At 56.1% G+C, this 16899-nt stretch overlaps 1 protein-coding gene across 1 annotated transcript in view; it reads right to left on the reverse strand.

The window, feature by feature from the left end:
- LHX4 (LIM homeobox 4) overlaps positions 1-16899 on the reverse strand; it is a 43312-nt gene that overhangs the window by 8844 nt on the left and 17569 nt on the right. The gene's annotated exons all lie outside the window — the stretch shown is intronic.

Raw genomic sequence — 16899 nt, forward strand, 5'->3', positions numbered from 1 at the left:
GAAGTGGGGTTCTCTTAAGTCTGCATGGGTAACCCTGAAAGTGCCTAGAGTGTAGTTCAGGGGATGCTTTTCTGATAGATACAAGAAGGGTATTGGGGTATCCGGGGTCGAGACATGGCTTAGGAGGACCCCAGGCTTCTGAATTCCTGGAATGCTTATCAGTTTTCAGTTCTTTGGAGTTCTCTGCCTGAGGGTCGGGATGAAGCTGTAAACCACCTGCTAAGCTGTTCAAAATTGTGCCTCAGGAGGGGATCTGGGCTTTCGTCAGATTCTCAAAGGGATCCAGGACCCAGGAAAGTAGAGTTAGTATTTGTTGAATAAATAAATTAGGAGGTAAAGCACCATACTTTGAAAGGATGTGCACAGAGAGGGCTGAATCTGAGGACACAGAACAAAGCACGAAGTTGGCTGTGGATGGTTCTGGACGTCCCAGAACACGGGTGAGAACCAGATCCTCCACGACCGCTGTGTAACCATGTCACCTGGATCAAAGAGGAAGGCTGCCAGGCGCCCAGCTCTACAGTGTGCGCGTGTGTGTGTGTAACAAAGAGAGCCTACATGTGTGTTACTAGAGAGTGTTTTCCAATAGGCCTATACATTTAATATCAAATCCTGGCCAATTTGCAAAGCAGGTACTAAAATGAAACAAGACTCCGGGTATGGTGGCTCACTCCTGTAATCCCAGCACTTTGGGAGGCTGAGGCAGGAGGATCACTTGAGCCCAGCCTGAGCAATACGGTGAAACCCTGCCTCTACAAAACAAAACAAAACACAAAACAAACAAAAAAACATTAGCTGGGTGTGGTGGTATGCATCTGTAGTCCCAGCTACCCAGGAGGCTGAGATGAGAGGATCACCTGAGCCCAGGGAGGTTGAGGCTGCAGTGAGCCGAGATCGTGTCACGGCATTCCAGCCTGGGCAACAGAGCGAGACCCTGTCTCTAAATTAATTAATTAATTAAAATGAAACAAGGCCTTCATCATGCTTGTTGCAGACCCTCCCCATAAACCACCTAAATCTAGAGGATGTGTCTTAATCAGAGATCCAAGGAGAGGAGGGCAAGGGGAGGCCCCGGAACAGAGGGAAGATGCTTCAGCAGCCTCCTCCACAGGAGCCACCCTCTCTCCCACTAAAAAGCAGGCAGAGGCTTTCAGTCACCGGAGGCCCAGTTGACACCAGCGCACCAGAGACATGAAAGATAACGGGGGTATAAATTTAATCTACATACCGACAGTGATTCATGCACGAGGGTGGCAAGTGCATGAGAAAAATGAAAAATAAATGGACTTCCCCACCAGCGTTTTTTAGCAATTGAAGCAATTTTCCTGATTGTGGGATTTATACCAAAGGGAAGTGGAAGTGCCTCCTCATTACCTTTTCCCCTGGAGCACAGCCAGCAGGACCCTCACCGAGGGAGCCATATGCACCCCCTTGGCCCACAGGGCTCCCCCGGCCAGCCCAGCCCTGCAGGACACCCTCCACCCCATCTCCAGTCAGAGCCAGTGGATCTAGAATAAAGGGCATTCTACAGGCATGTGTCTGTGATGGAGACACTGTCCTCATTCCCAGATCTTAGAACAGCCACAGTCACAGGTGAGAAGGCAGAGGCCTGGCAGGTCACATGACTTGTCCTGCGACAGGCAATAATGAGACACACGGTCATGACTAGAATTCCCTGGCCCCACACGAGGTCAAACTGTGAACCTGGCTGCTACACGGAGAACCAGCAGTCTAACCAACTGGACCAAATGTGAAGGATGCCGGGGTGAAGCGGGAAGCGCTGGACTCCAGCCAAGAAGAGGGCTCCCAAGGACTTTTCCAGGCAGCACCCCTTAACACTGATCACCAGGCACCCATGCAGGGGCGTCAAGGGCACTGCACTCACTCCTCAGAAAGACAAGCCTGCTGCCCAGTCCTGCCTGGCCAGGCCTCTGGGGAAAACCAGTCCCCTTGGGAGAGCGGCTGGAGCTGATCCAAAACCACAGAGAAAATGCAAGGAAGGACTTGCTAATGGCTCATCTCATTTTCCTCCTCTGACCAGCACCACTGGAAATTCTCTTATCCCTGCCCAGCACATAGTAGGCAAGCCACAAAAACCCAATGAATGAATGAATGAATGAATGAATGAACAAACGAACTGCTGCTTAAAAGCTGCCTGAGTAGTCGGGAGAAGCTTGGCTCTCCATGATGGCAGACCCCCCACTTTTTTTCCCCCTAGTTTGGTATTAACCTTATTCTATTTTCTGTGTAACTTTAAGTACATAAAGGTTTGTTTCCACGGGCCTCAGGAAATGGGTAGAAATCACAGGCTATTTTCTGGTGTTTGTCCTAGAGGGAAAAAAACTGAAATTTACATTAGCAGTGCTGCACAAGATTCTTTCATAAATCAAGACCTACAACCAGCCTGCAGGAGGTTTCAGTCCTCTGTTCAGGTGCTTGGACAGGAGCCAGAGCTGACGAGCACGACTGGGAAAAGGCGGCAGTGAGGACAGGTGACACCCAGCAGGGAAGGAGGGCTCAGGAGTGCCAGACTCCTTGGAATGGCGTGTTGCTCTTCCTCCCCCCCCCCCACCCCCCTTTTAAAGTCATCTCTGTAGGAAGGTGCTGGGCAGGGATCCCAGAGAAAGAAAGGGTCCAAGACTCCTTCAGCCGCCCTGGATGAAGGGCACTGCCACAGCAGCTAGCACCGGAGACTCTCCTCCCTCACGGTCGAGGCAGACCCAGGACAGAACAGAGAAAAGGAACGCTCACAGGATACTTTTGCATGGGATGCGAGATGGCCCCGCCTCGGCCTTTGGTCCAGTGCAACCCTTGCCTCACTTGTCAACAGTGAAAAATTAGTTTGGTTAGAAGAACCATCTGGAAACACACCAGCTTCGGCTACCTGCATGCTCATTGTTAGAAAAAGATCAACCAGTGTGAGCGTTCTGATCTTTTCATTCCTGGGACTGTTTTCTTCCCAATAGACTGTTTGTTGGTAGAAGAACCCCCAAAAGCTCAAAGCTAAAATGCATCATCAGTCCTGGTCAGCAGTTCCTTCAGAATGGACTGGAGGTGGCCAGGCGTGGTGGCTCACACCTGTAATCCCAGCACTTTGGGAGGCTGAGGTGAGCAGATCACCTGAGGTCGGAAGTTCAAGACCAGCCTGACCAACATGGAGAAAACCTGTCTCTACTAAAAATATACAATTAGCCGGGCATGGAGGTGCATGCCTGGAATCCCAGCTACTCGGGAAGCTGAGCCAGGAGGATCACCTGAACCCAGGAGGCGGAGGTTACAGTGAGCAGAGATTGCAACACTGCATTCCTGCCTGGGGGACAGAGTGTGACTCCACCTCAAAAAATAAATAAATAAAATGGACTGGCAGCGTGGTTAGGCTGATAATGGAAAAGCTCCACCTTCCTGCAGGAGATCAACTGACCTGCTATCCCAGCCCAGCTCTCAGCCTGAGGTGTATTTCAGTCCAGGCCGGTAGCTGTGCATCTCAGAGCAGAGACGCGGGTTTCAGCTGTTTTCTTTTTCAGGGCTGAGGGGATCTCACTCAGTCGCGCAGGCTGGAGTGCGGTGCCACAGTCATTGCTCACTGCACTGGAACTCCCACAGTCTTCCCACCTCGGCCTCCGGAGCAGCTAGGATCACAGGCACACATCGCCATGCCCAGCTCATTTTTAAAAACATTTTTTGCAGTGATTGGGTTTTGCTATGTTGCTGAGGCTGGCCTCGAATTCCTGGTCTCAAGCGATCCTCCCACCTTGGCCCCCAAAGCACTGGAATTACAGGTGTGAGCCACTGGGCCTGGCCAGAAGCTTTTCTAAGAAGCGTATTAAGTCCTGGGTTGAAATGAGGCCCATGGTTCACTCAAGCACGAGAATTTCTATCCCACTTGCTGTCGCCATCAAACTGCTTCCGTGACTGTCTCCCGAGCTCCCAGCCTGAAAGGTGGGCACTGTGACACCTTTTAACAGATGAGAACCAGGGCTCAGAGAGGCAAGGTGCCACCTCTCAGCTCCCATGGGCAACAAGCAAGAGAACTGGGGTTTTGCAGTCGGTGCTTCTGACACAACACAGCCGGCATCTGTTGAGCATCAAGGGGGCAAACTCGGCCTTGGTGACCTGACCTAGACTGAAGCTCGAGGAGAGGGCCTGTCCCCCTCACGCAGCTCTAAGCTCCCGAGCATGAGGCTCCCAGCCCTGCGGTGCTGGGGTGGCCGGGGCAGCCCTTGCCCCCTGGCATGTTAACCCCTACACGCCTAACTGGCCCGCTGCCCACCAGCCACATCCACCAGCTGGCTCGGGTGTGGGCAGGGAAGAACTGGGACTTCTTGGCCGACTCTCAGGGGCCACTCTTGGCCCCAGGAGGGGACCAGGCCTTGTGTGCTGGGTCCCAGCCTCTGCACCTGAGCTCCACCTGAGCTCCTGCTGCTGTTGGTCTGTCCACCCCTGCTGCTCCCGACAGCCTGGCTGGGCTGCTCATCGGGGCAGGACACGCTTGAGGGTCTGGACCCTGTAGAAAGGCGGCAGCAGGCAGGCCCTGCAGGCACCGAGCCTTCTAGAACCAGGTGCCCATAAATCCTATACCCTGGCTTTCTGGCACATTCCTGGTAAGTTCCGACCTCTGAGCAAACCCACATGCCGTACCACAAGTGGGTCACTGAGACGCTGGTGATAAAGGCAGCTGCCATCCTCTTAGCACCGGCCTGGGTCCTGCGCAGAGCGAGCCCTGTACCCGTGATCTCGTCTGACCCTCACCCCTAGCCCTCAGCCCACTGCCCCGGCACCTGCCCCATGGCCACACTGCCACCCTCCCCGACGCTGTCCATCCGCTCCTCCCACAGCTCCTCCCATCTCAGACATTCTTTCCACGCCTCAGGCCAAAACCCCCCTCTGATCTGTCAGCAAAACCTGTTGACTCTACTTAAAATAATAGCAATAGTTATTGTTACTATTATTATTATTATTTGGAGACAGGGTGTTGCTCTGTTGCCTGGGCTAGAGTGCAGTGGTGCAATCACAGCTCACTGCAAGCTCCAATTCCTGGACTCAAGAGATCCTCCCGCTTAAGCCTCTGCGCAGCTGGGACAACAGAAGTGAACTGCCACACTCGGCTTCTATTCAAAATTCTATCATGTCGGGCCACTTCTCACACCCACACCACCCTCCCTAGCTCAGGCTGCCGTCACCTGGCACCTACAGCCTCCTCCTAACAGTCTCCTGGCTTCCGCCCGTGCCCCCACAGGGCGTCTGTATGGGGTTGCCACAGTGGCTCTAATTCACACCCTCTCCCTCCCCCTCCCCTGGTCAAACCTGCCTCACTCAGTTTCAAAGCCACAGGCCCCCCAAGGGCCTCCACGGCACTGTGGCTCCCAGCCCCATCACCTTTCCCCCCTCCCCACTCCACTGCTCACTCCACTCCGCCTCCTCCTGGCCCCCTGGCACTGCTTCCCTGCTGGCACACTCTCTCCCCAGGAACCTGCATTTCCTGCAGTGGTCCCCTGAAATGTCACCTGCTCAGGAGGACACCCCCGGACCCCTTCCCTCAGCTTTTTCGTCCCTGCCTCACAGCACTCATCTCAGTAGACGCGCTGGGCATTAATCGCTTGCTGACCATCTTTCCCCCATCTACAGGGCAAGTTCCACAACAGCAGGATCTTTATCCGTCTTGTTCACTGCCGAATCCAGCGCCCGGAGCAGGGCCTGGCCCGGGAGACGTGCTCAGTGCATGTCTGATGAATGAGTCACTGAGTGGCCCATTCCTGCGGAACGCATGAAGACCTGTTCTTCATCTAGGTGTGAGGATACTGACGTTCAGAGAGGGTTAGTGACCGCCCAGACCTCACAGACGGACGGTGGGGCTGGGATTTGAACTCAGTGCCTCTCCTCTGGGATGGCTCCCTTACTTTTGGCTATTGAAGGCAGTCGGTGGGGACCAGCCCAGGCCCCACGTCAGCCTCCCGCGTGTGGAGCAGCCACTGAACAGCGCACCGCCCTGAGGACAAAATACTGCGCGACTTGATTTTCTGCTTTAATTGCTTGGTGGTGATTTACTGCTGGCCGTATATTTTTTTCCCAGCTGACACTTCCCTACATGTATTTCTTTTATCTATCACCACACTTGACAGGAAAGTTGCTGATATTTACTGTTACTGTATGTACCAATATTTCCAACATATATCACCGCCCACTCTAAGGCCACAGCCGTGTCGCAGGCACATCAAGTTCTGCCCCAGAATGGGCAGCCTTCTGCAGACACAGATGGGGGTCCTATTTGGAGAAGGCCTGACACCAGAGAATCTTAGAGCCTCAGGGGGCTGGGGACACGGGCCCATGTCACATGCACACAATCACACATAGGCCTCCCTAGCCCACCAGAGCAGCCCCCCAGCAAGCTGCTTTTTACTGGGGGTTTAATCTAATGTTTTTAAGGAGTATTCAGTATTATCATGTGCAGATGAATGCTGCTGGAAAAGCTTTAAAACCAGGAACCCATTCCAAGGCCCTCATTTCACAGAGTACGAATCGGGGCCCCAGAAGTGAGCAGTGGCTTGCCCAAGGTCACACAGCTCTATCCAGGGCAGGAAGGGGCCAGAGCCCAGCTCTCCCTTTCATTTGGCCTCAAGGCCTCTCCCTCCCTGCTGGGGACAGATTTGCTTCTGAAGAAGCAGCGGGACTTGCAGGACCTGAATCCTTTCTAGAAGAAGCATCAAGCATTTCATATGCACCAGGCAACTCCGAGCAAGGCATCTCATCCACACCACACACCTATCCTTGCAGGTAGGAATGATTATTCCCTTCTCTCTGACGGCCACAGGCTTGGAGCAGTCAGCTGCCTGGACCAAGGTCACTCTTCCCGCTGTCTGTCACTTCTCCCGGCCCCTCATCTGCCCTTCTCACTACAGGCCAACCAGACTCTGCCACACTGCGAGCTCAGCTGTGACCAAACTCGGCTGTGTTGGAGACGCACCGGGGGTGCTGACAGAGAAGAGCAACTCCTGACTCCCACTTCTGGGCTCAGAACCCACACTTTCCACTCCACAGATGGCCCAGTGCAGTGGTGGCATGGACCACACCTACAGAAACCCTGTCACCTATGCTCTTAGCCCCCCTGGGCACCTGCAGTCGCTCATCCATTGTCTGAGTCCCAAAGTCCCTCTAGACTGAGGGCCTCATTCTCCAAACGGGGCATGGCAGATCCCCGCAGGCAGCGGAGTGGGTATTCGGGAGAGAGGGCCCCAGGCTGACCTGTCTCCACATGCCCACAGAAAGCCCAGCAGCCCGTGGCTTCTCCTCAGAGCGGGGCTTCCAGAGACATAAAGGTCTCCGGGGACTGGAGTGACAAACTAGACACTGGCTCTGATGAGACCTGGGTGTGACCTTGGCCAGAGGACCAGCAGGGAATAAGGGTGAGCCAGGTCATCGGCCCTTGAATGCCGAGCCAGGAGGCACCAGGGGCAATGTGACCAGACAGGTGGCAGGAAGGGACAGACGGGCTGAGGGTGGGAGGGGAAGGACCGCAGTTAGAGAAGCTTCCAGTGGTGCAGAGGCCCAAAGACCGGGGCCTAAGGCACAGAGCCTGCAGGAATGGCCGGAGAGGGCCTTCTGGAGTGGGGAAACCCCATGGCTTAACACCTGCATGGCCAGGGTAGGGGTGAGGAGAGGAGGGTAAGGGGAGGAGGCCGAGCTTCAGCAACGGAGGGAAGGCAGCTGCCACTGGCTGCTGTGCTGTGGCTGGGCCAAGACAGGGCTGCCCACAGCGTCCACTCCCACATCACCCAGATCCCACCGGGGACCCCATTTCCACAGCCCAGGTGCATATGATCCCCAGACTAATTTGCAGCTACGTGATTCCAAACAGATTCCTCTAAGCCAGAAAGTCCCTGAGATGCGGCTTCCACAGCTGCCAGGAAGCCCTCTCCCCAGGCCTCGCGTGGGGAAGGTGGCCCAGCGATTGCAACTGAACTGCGGGCTCCGGGGCGGGCAGACGATCCTCCCCCAGCTCATCACCTCCTGATTTACGGCCTCGGTCCCTGGGGGAGCTGCGGGGCTAAGTAATTGCTTCTGCCTTGATTACAAGCCGGCACAAATGACTGCGGGCCTGGGCCCACCAGTGTGTTTGAATCTTACAAATGTCCACACGCACAGCCACTATCCGGACCGTCTGATCGTTACCTTCAAAGGTTTAATTTGCTTAGAGAGGAAATTAGACTACAGACTATTCAGAAATTATGAAAAGTCACACATCAAAGAGACCCACCCATGTATTCCTCAAGCATTCTGCTAGAGCATAGTGTGCAGGTGTGCATGCATGTGCGTATGCATGTGTGTGCATACGTGTGTGCGTGTGCATGCGTGTGTGCGCGCGTGTGTGTGCATGTGCATATGTGTGCATGTGCACAGGTGTGCATGTGCATGCATGCGAGTGCATGCATGTGTGCATGTGTGTGACTGCGTGCATGTGTGCACACGTGTGTGTGTGCATAAGCGTGCCTGCATGGCCTGGCAGGTGTGTGGTTATCAGAAATAACAAGTGTCTCGGCAAAAGTCCGGCTCCATAAGGACTCTACGACCAACCCCAGAACTGAAGCTGCTTCTTCCTGTGTAATGGGGCACGGGAAAGCTCGAGGCAGCAGAAAGCCACCCACGTGTGAGCTGGCCCCTCCTGCCAGGGCTGGCCCCACTCTGTCACGCGAGTGCCGAGGGCTATGGTTTCTGCCCACAGCTCTGGACCACGCCGGGAGGGGTAGCATCCCATGAGGAAAATGCAGCCGGCTCCTCACTGAGGGGTGGGCCCCTGTTCAGTCCCCTGGCCACCACTACCACTGACACGGCCTGGCAAGTGACCCCAGGACCCCAGCCGTGCCAGCCTGGCCCCAGGCCCTCCTGCTGCCTTCCTTTCTCCTCCCTATGTGGGGACACCGTCCAGATGACCCTCACCACCTTCCTAAGAGTGGCCTCAGCCCTTCCTTGCTGCCTCTGACTCAGTCCTCAGTCACTTGGTATTTTTATTCACCCTTTAGACATGGGAAAGTGAGGCCTGGTGAGATCTATCGCCCAAGTTCACACCAAGCCTAGACTCAAACCCCGCACCTGCTCTCCATGAAGCCCACCCGCAGAGAGATTGCGCCTGCTTTTTCCCCTATTGGCCGATGTGCTGTAGGCAGCTGCCCCCTGCCAGATGAGGAGCAGAGGCCCTGGTCACCAGAGGGACTGGGCCGAGGTCACCTGTGAAGCCCTGTCCGCAGCCAGCACAACCACCCTGCAGCCAGGCCGGACGGAAATGCGCTGGACTGCGGGGATATTGGGAGCAGTGCCCGGGTTCCAATGACGCTGCCTACCTGCCCTTGGCAGACCGCCCACCCATGGCCCGCAGGCTGGCGGTGGGGGGAAGGGTCACCGCAGGGAACAGAGGCAGCTCTTGGCCTGGCCCGGCAGCCACATAGCTCTGCGATACAGCAGCCTCCATCCCGCCGCCGGAGGGTCCTGGGGGGCACCCATCCCTGCCTGCCTGCCTCATGAGGGCCTCAGGGGCAGGGAGACCCGAGAAGCATGGCGTTTTAGACGGGAACCTTCTGGAGTGGCAGCACCCTCAGAGCACCCGAGAGTCGCCCCACCTGCCCTCTGACAGGCAGATGGAAGTATGGAGCCCAGTGGCTGGGGGTACAGCTCGAAGCCCCCTACAAGCTTGGATTGTCCTTGAAGGCTTGCCCTTGACCTTGCAATCGTGGAGGAGGACTGCCGTCCCTTCAGTGTCACAGCTGTTTCTTTTCACTCCGTAATGGTTTGTTTCTCAAATCTCCGCGGAGCTCCGCATGGCCGGGCTGCCCCACCTCTATCTGAGGAGCTCCAGGCAGCGGAGAGCCATCTCCATGGGTAGCTCTCAAGGCTGGTACAGGGGACACCGGGAGAGGCCGGCACAGGCCCTGCCCTGAGGGAACTCTGACAGCCTGGCCCCACCGGGCCACGGGTCAAGGGGCCACGCGGCAGGGCCTGAAACCCCGGCAGTTCAGCAAGCAGCAGCGTCCTGCCGCGGCCGGTCACACACGCCGCCTTCCGAGCTCGGTGGGTTAGTGGCAGCTGCTCTCCACAGACGAGGGACAGAGGCTGAGACAGACCTAGTTACCGGGGCTGGCGGACAGCTAGTGAAGGACAGCGCAGGGCTCAACCACGCTCCTGCTGGGTTCACCAGACCCCTCTGCTGATAAAACCACTCCCTTTGAGAAACGCTCCTGGGTGCCAGGTCTCTTAGACAGGCGCTGTGAAGAGGACATGGACGCCCAGAGATCCCAGGAGACTGGGCTAGGAGCCCCCAGCCGGCTGCCCACAGCAGCACTGGAACGCAGCTCCATGGGCAGAGGACCTGGCTGGTCTGTGCTGTGCTCCAAAGGAAAGCAGCCCCCTGAGCTCCTTCCAGGACCCGCCCGTGACAGCAAGGGGATCCATAAGCCCCGCTCCCAGACCCCTACTCTCTCCGGGCTCTCAACCCTTTTTTCTTTCTTTCTTTCTTTTTTTTTTCTTTTCGGAGACAGAGTCAGTCTGTCGCCAGGCTGGAGTGCAGCGGTGCGATCTCGGCTCACCACAACCTCCGCCTCCTGGGTTCAAGCAATTCTCCTGCCTCAGCCTGTCAGGTAGCTGGGACTACAGGCACGCACCACCACGCCGGGCTGATTTTTATATTTTTAGTAGAGATGGGGTTTCACCATATTGGCCAGGCTGGTCCCGAACTCCTGACCTCATGATCATCTGTCCGCCTTGGCCTCCAAAGTGCTGGGATGATAGGCATGAGCCCCTACACCTGGCCTCCTCGTGTCTTTTTGAGGAGATGTGGGAGGGACCCGTGACATGCTGGACACAGGGTCTGGAGAGGACCTGCTTAGCAAATGTGACACGAGGAGTCACGGCCCCACAGCTTGGGATTCAATTTATAACAGGCCTTGGGACACCCTCGGCACCAGGGGTGGGCTCTCCTGATGCCTGAAGCCCCTCACTGAACTCAGAACGAATCGCAGCCCCACTGTGCTCAGTCAACTCCGTGCCTTTCTTCCTGGCCTCAGAATGTTATTTCGTTTGGAGAAAGGAGAGCCAAGGACACAAGAAGCAGACACAGCAACCAACAGCAACAATCAGTCAATGTTACTGAGCAAGATCGACCTCAACAGCCACAAAAGAAAAATGCCACGAACACAGTACAACTTCCACACAGTCCTTCTGCCTCGTCTGTGTCCACAGCAACATCGCCCTCTGCTGCCAGTTACCAGGATCGCCACATGCCCCAGCAGAAGGCGGGGGACGTCCTGACCTCCAGCCTCCCTCCACTTCTGAGCTCTTACAAGGTACTACCCATCTCCACGGGGTCCTCTCCTCATCGCCATCTTGATCTGCAGAACTTCACGTAGAGTATGGCAGGAGGATGCCCCTGGAGTGGTGCCAAGTGGCCCTCTACCCTGGTTATGGGCAGAGATTAATGTATTGATCCAGGAAGGTAGCAGGACAGTGCTGATCAGGGAAGCCGTGAGCCCTGCCCCTGCCTCTGAACAGGGCGAGGAGGACGTACCAGAAAAGGGCGGTGCTTTTTCTTTTTTCTTTTCTTCAAAGACCACGGAAAAGGGACTCTCGTAGCTCTCACTAGGTGTCTTCCGAACCCTACAGCTGAGAGCATCCTGAGGTCTGACGGGCGAATTCCAGTATGTGGCACCTGCTGTCCCTCTCACAAGGTGGCTGCAGATGTGACTTCCATAGCCAGGGGGAGACCAGGGAGGGACTGGGGTTCCAGGGACGGTTCGTCCCCTCCTGCCCTAGCACGTTCTGTCCTTGCCGGACCTCTACCATGTGCATTCCTCCATGTGCCCCCTGAAAGAGGTGCCTGCTGACATGTAATGACACAGGATGAGGAACGGGCTGTCGGAGCCTCAGGTGGCCAGCCAGTCCCAAGACCCCTGGGGATGGGAGGTGGAGCCACGCAGATGCTGGACAGCTTGCTGCCTCCCTGTCTGTACCTTGGACGGAGACTGCAGCTGTGCCTGACTGTACCAAACAGCCCTGGTCCCCAAGAGCTTGGTGGGGCTGCGAACCCACCCACGGGGGACTCGGAGCCGCCTGCTCTTCATCTTTGGTTGGCCCACCAGCGACAATCACTTCTGCTTCAGACTCCCCTCCTCACAGCACCCCATCACAGAGTCAATTGGCCCAAACTCAGCACTGAATCTGCGGACGCAGCCCTCAGAGTGGGGCATTTCATGAAGCAGAGCAGTGCCGGGAACAAGGGACATCACAGTGGCTAAACGATGGGTCTGAGCATTCGCAAGCAGCCTGGGCCTCCCTCACAAAAGACGCCTTGCAAGGTACAGAACAAACTGGTCACCAAAGCTCATGGGAATTCACTGGGTAACTTACTTGTTGCATCAAACCCAGCAATGGCCAATGGGCAAGGCTCAGAGCCAGGGGCTTACACAGGGGGACAGAAAAATGCGTAGCAGGCCTTTTCCTCAAGCCAACAAGGAAGATAAAGCAGGCAAAGGAGAAATGAGCGAACCCAAGCAGCCCTCGCTGGGTCACCTGGGAGAGGGGTGGGACAGGAGGCGATGGCTTCGCCGGGCTGGGGCTCCCCCTGCTGCGGAGCTGGACCCTGAGGATCCTGGAAGGACGGGAGCCCTGGACGGTGGGCACCGTCCCGGGAGGATGAAACAGCCTACACCGACGGGCAGAGGCAGCAGCCCCCCAAGCATGCCTGGGAATGGGGGGCACCCGGCTTGCTAGGCGTCAGGTGTCCGAGGAAGGCAGCAGGCCAGGACTGTGGCATATACAGGGCAGGGGCAGGCCCACCTGGCAGGGAGGCTTGCAGACTACAGGGAAGTGACTAGAGGGACCAGCCAGGAGGTTTCTGCTGAGTAAGGCCCCAAAAGGATCAAAAAGAGGGCCAGGGCGTGGGGCAGCAGCCCAGGTGAGGAACTGCTCTTGTTATTTCTGGTCTTGGGCTTTTAGCTCTTGGGCCTGTGGCGCTCCGTCCTCAGCACACACTGTGGGCGCTTCTTGGATCTAGGGAGACCCTCTTTCCTGGCCTTTACTTCTCCCGAACCCAACGCCACGCCTGCGCTGTCGCCACCTTCCTCTCCATCCTCCCTTTCCAAACTCAGAGCCGGCCATACGGGGTCCCAAAATCAGACAGGGCCCCCGAGGAAACGCTGGGGTGCAAGGGGGCCCTCTGGCGACGAAGCCTGGGTCAGTGGTCCCGACGGGCTTTGCTCATACCCCACGGGCTTCCCTGAGGTGCCACGCTGGACCAGCCAGAAACCCTGTGGGTCCCGAGGTCTGACTCAGGGACATCCAGCACCTACCCTGCGCCAAGATGGGCAAGCGAGGGCATGGCCTCTCGGCCACCCAAAGGTGCAGGCACACACACCTGCACACACCTCATCACAGAAACAGGGCAGCTCACCCGCCCCAAAACCAGGCCCTGCCACCCTCTTCACACACACATTATATTCACACGTGCACCAGGTACACAATGCACTTGTGCGTGAGCGCACGCACACACACACAGTGAAATTCACTCCACCCAGGGGCCCATAACACACACACACACACACACACACACACAGTGAAATTTACCCCACCCAGGGGCCCGTAACACACACACACACACACACACAGAAATTCACTCCACCCAGGGGCCCGTAACACACACACACACACACACACACACACACACAGAGTGAAATTCACTCCACCCAGGGGCCCATAACACACACACACACACACACACACACACAGTGAAATTCACTCCACCCAGGGGCCCGTAACACACACACACACACACACACACACACACACACTGAAATTCACTCCACCCAGGGGCCCGTAACACACACACACACACACACACACACACACACAGAGTGAAATTCACTCCACCCAGGGGGCCATAACACACACACACACACACACACACACACACACTGAAATTCACTCCACCCAGGGGCCCGTAACACACGCACACACAGTGAAATTCACCCCACTCAGGGGCCCGTAACACACACACACACACACACACACACACACATACAGTGAAATTCACCCACCCAGGGGCCTGTCTCTCTCTCTCTCTCTCTCACACACACACACACACACACACAGTGAAATTCACCCACCCAGGGGCCTGTCTCTCTCACACACACACACACAGTGAAAATTCACCCCACCCAGTCGCCTGTCACACACACACACACACACACACACACACAGTGAAATTCACCCACCCAGGGGCCTGTCTCACACACACACACACACACACATGCACAGTGAAAATTCACCCCACCCAGGTGCCTGTCACACACACACACACACACACACACAGTGAAATTCACCCCACCCAGGGGCCTGTAACACACACACACACACAGTGAAATTCACCCACCCAGGAGCCCGTCTCTCTCTCTCTCTCTCTCTCTCTCTCTCTCTCTCACACACACACACACACACATATAGAGTGAAAATTCACCCACCCAGGGGCCTGTCTCTCACACACACACACACACACGCACACAGAGTGAAATTCACCCACCCAGGGGCCTGTCTCTCACACACACACACACACACACACGCACACAGAGTGAAATTCACCCACCCAGGGGCCCGTCTCTCTCTCACACACACACACACACACACGCACACAGAGTGAAATTCACCCACCCAGGGGCCCGTCTCTCTCTCACACACACACACACAGTGAAATTCACCCACCCAGGGGCCCGTCTCTCTCTCACACACACACACACACACAGTGAAATTCACCCACCCAGGGGCCCCTAACAGTTGCTGTGGTGTCCTTTGCCAGGACTTCACAGAGGGAGGAAAACAGAGGCAAACTTGCTGCCTGCCTGAGAAAGGATGTGGCTAGAGGGAGTGGAACTGCAGGAATGCCAGAGAAAAGGACGTAGAGGAGGGTCTGAGGTGGGAAAGCAACAGGAAGACTGTGAGAAAGAAGAGCACTGCACCAAAAGCTCAGCGAGGGCCAGCGGCCTGTCCCTCCACCTGACATCCAGGACTTGCTGGGTGCACCCATGTCAGCGGCTGCCTCCACCTTCCTGTAATAGACACACATATTCACACACACACACACTCACACACACACATACACGTGCTCACACCACACACCACTCACGCTCACACACCACTCACACATGCTCACACTCAAACACACACCACTCACACTCAGACTCACACATACACATGCTCACACATACACACATTCACACACAACACACAAACACACATAAACACACACCCACACTCACACACACACGTAGGGAGCAGCACATACAGGTATTGATCGACTTACGACCTATGCAACTTACGACCATTCGACTTTTGGACCACAATCGCTAGCCACGACTGCTCCGCGTCTGGCAGCACAAACGTTGCCCAGCTGGGCGTACGACAGTGCGGACCAGCTTCTGGCAGCACAACCATCTCCGTGTGCACCATTTCGACTGCACATATAGCCTACTCAACTTACGACCAAATCGTGTTACGACCGTTCCACAGTCCCGACTGCAGTCGTAAGTCTGTATTTGACCAAAGTACAGTGGTGCCAGCGAGTGCATCCTCTGCACACAGCCAGGGAGGCAGCCTCACCCAGTCACTACCAAAATCTTTAATGTGTTCTTCGACTCACCTTGCACTAAAGAAATATGAGAATCCTCATTGAAATCACCTATTCTCTGTAGTTAAACCTCTGGGAAGATGTGGGAGAAATGGTGTTCTGTATCCGGGACCCATCTCTCTCCCCATTACGCCCCCCTCAACCCCCATCTCTCGAATACACAGCTTCAGCGGGAGGTGCCTCTCTGGGGCTTGGTGATCTGGGCTGGGTGTGTTCACGCCTCGGTGAGGCTCCCCCACTGGGCCACCCAGGCTGGTGCGACTGAACACGGGGCTCAGTGTCACTGACCCCTGACCCCACCTCCTGCTCCTGGCTTTGCTTGTTGCCAGCTGGTCCACACTGGCTAAGCCATCAGCATCAGTGCCTTGGGTAACAGATTCTGGGAGAGAAGTCTCAGACTAAACGCCATGGAAAACACATTCCAGGAAGTCTTCTAACCCTGACCCACAGCGTCAACAGCAAGTTTTTGATGGACCCCACCCCAGAATGGAATATCTGTCTCAAGAGCTAACACTCAAGTGTCAGGCACTGTCCCGAGGACGTGAGGCATACTGACTTATCTAAAGCTAATAGAAACTTCATGAGGTAGGGACTATTGCTATCAGCCCCATTTTACAGCTAAACAAACTGAGGTACAGAGAAGTTAAGTAACCTGCCCCGGAGCACACCACCAATAAGCGGGTTCAAATCCAGGTGGAGTCTGGACTCTTCACCGTCACACAAAACTGCCCCTTCTTCATCATGTTTCCATAGCAAGGGACAACACCGACTGAGCCGGGCCTCCCTCCTGCCAGAAGCCGCTCTGGCCAGCCTCTAAGGCCCTTGAAGCAGGCTGTGAAACACGCCACAGAGACGCCTCGAGATGTGACACAAACCTAAAAGCACCTGCTGGGGAAGTCACGGGACTGTTACGACCCCATGGCCGGAAGCATGACCCACCAGCACAGAAAGAGCAGCTCCTTTGAGGATTTGGAGAATTCCTTTGTCACCACCGTGGAGAAATCTGGCCCGAGGCCTCCGCCCCTCACCCCTGCCCCACACAGAGCTCAAGTGAGGCCCAGACGCTGGAGCTCCGGCAGTGATGGGCCAGTGATCAGAAGGGCAACCTCAGCATGGGCCTCCTCCCGGCTCCAGGATTTACCTGCCCCTCCCGGAGTGGACTCTCCTCCCTCCCTGGCCTGCCGCACCGCAAACCTCCCCCTCGCTGCATGGAGACAGGCAGAGACAGGCCGGGCCCACGAGAG

The sequence above is a fragment of the Saimiri boliviensis genome, chromosome 19 (assembly GCF_048565385.1).
Source record: "Saimiri boliviensis isolate mSaiBol1 chromosome 19, mSaiBol1.pri, whole genome shotgun sequence".
Classification (NCBI taxonomy): domain Eukaryota; kingdom Metazoa; phylum Chordata; class Mammalia; order Primates; family Cebidae; genus Saimiri; species Saimiri boliviensis.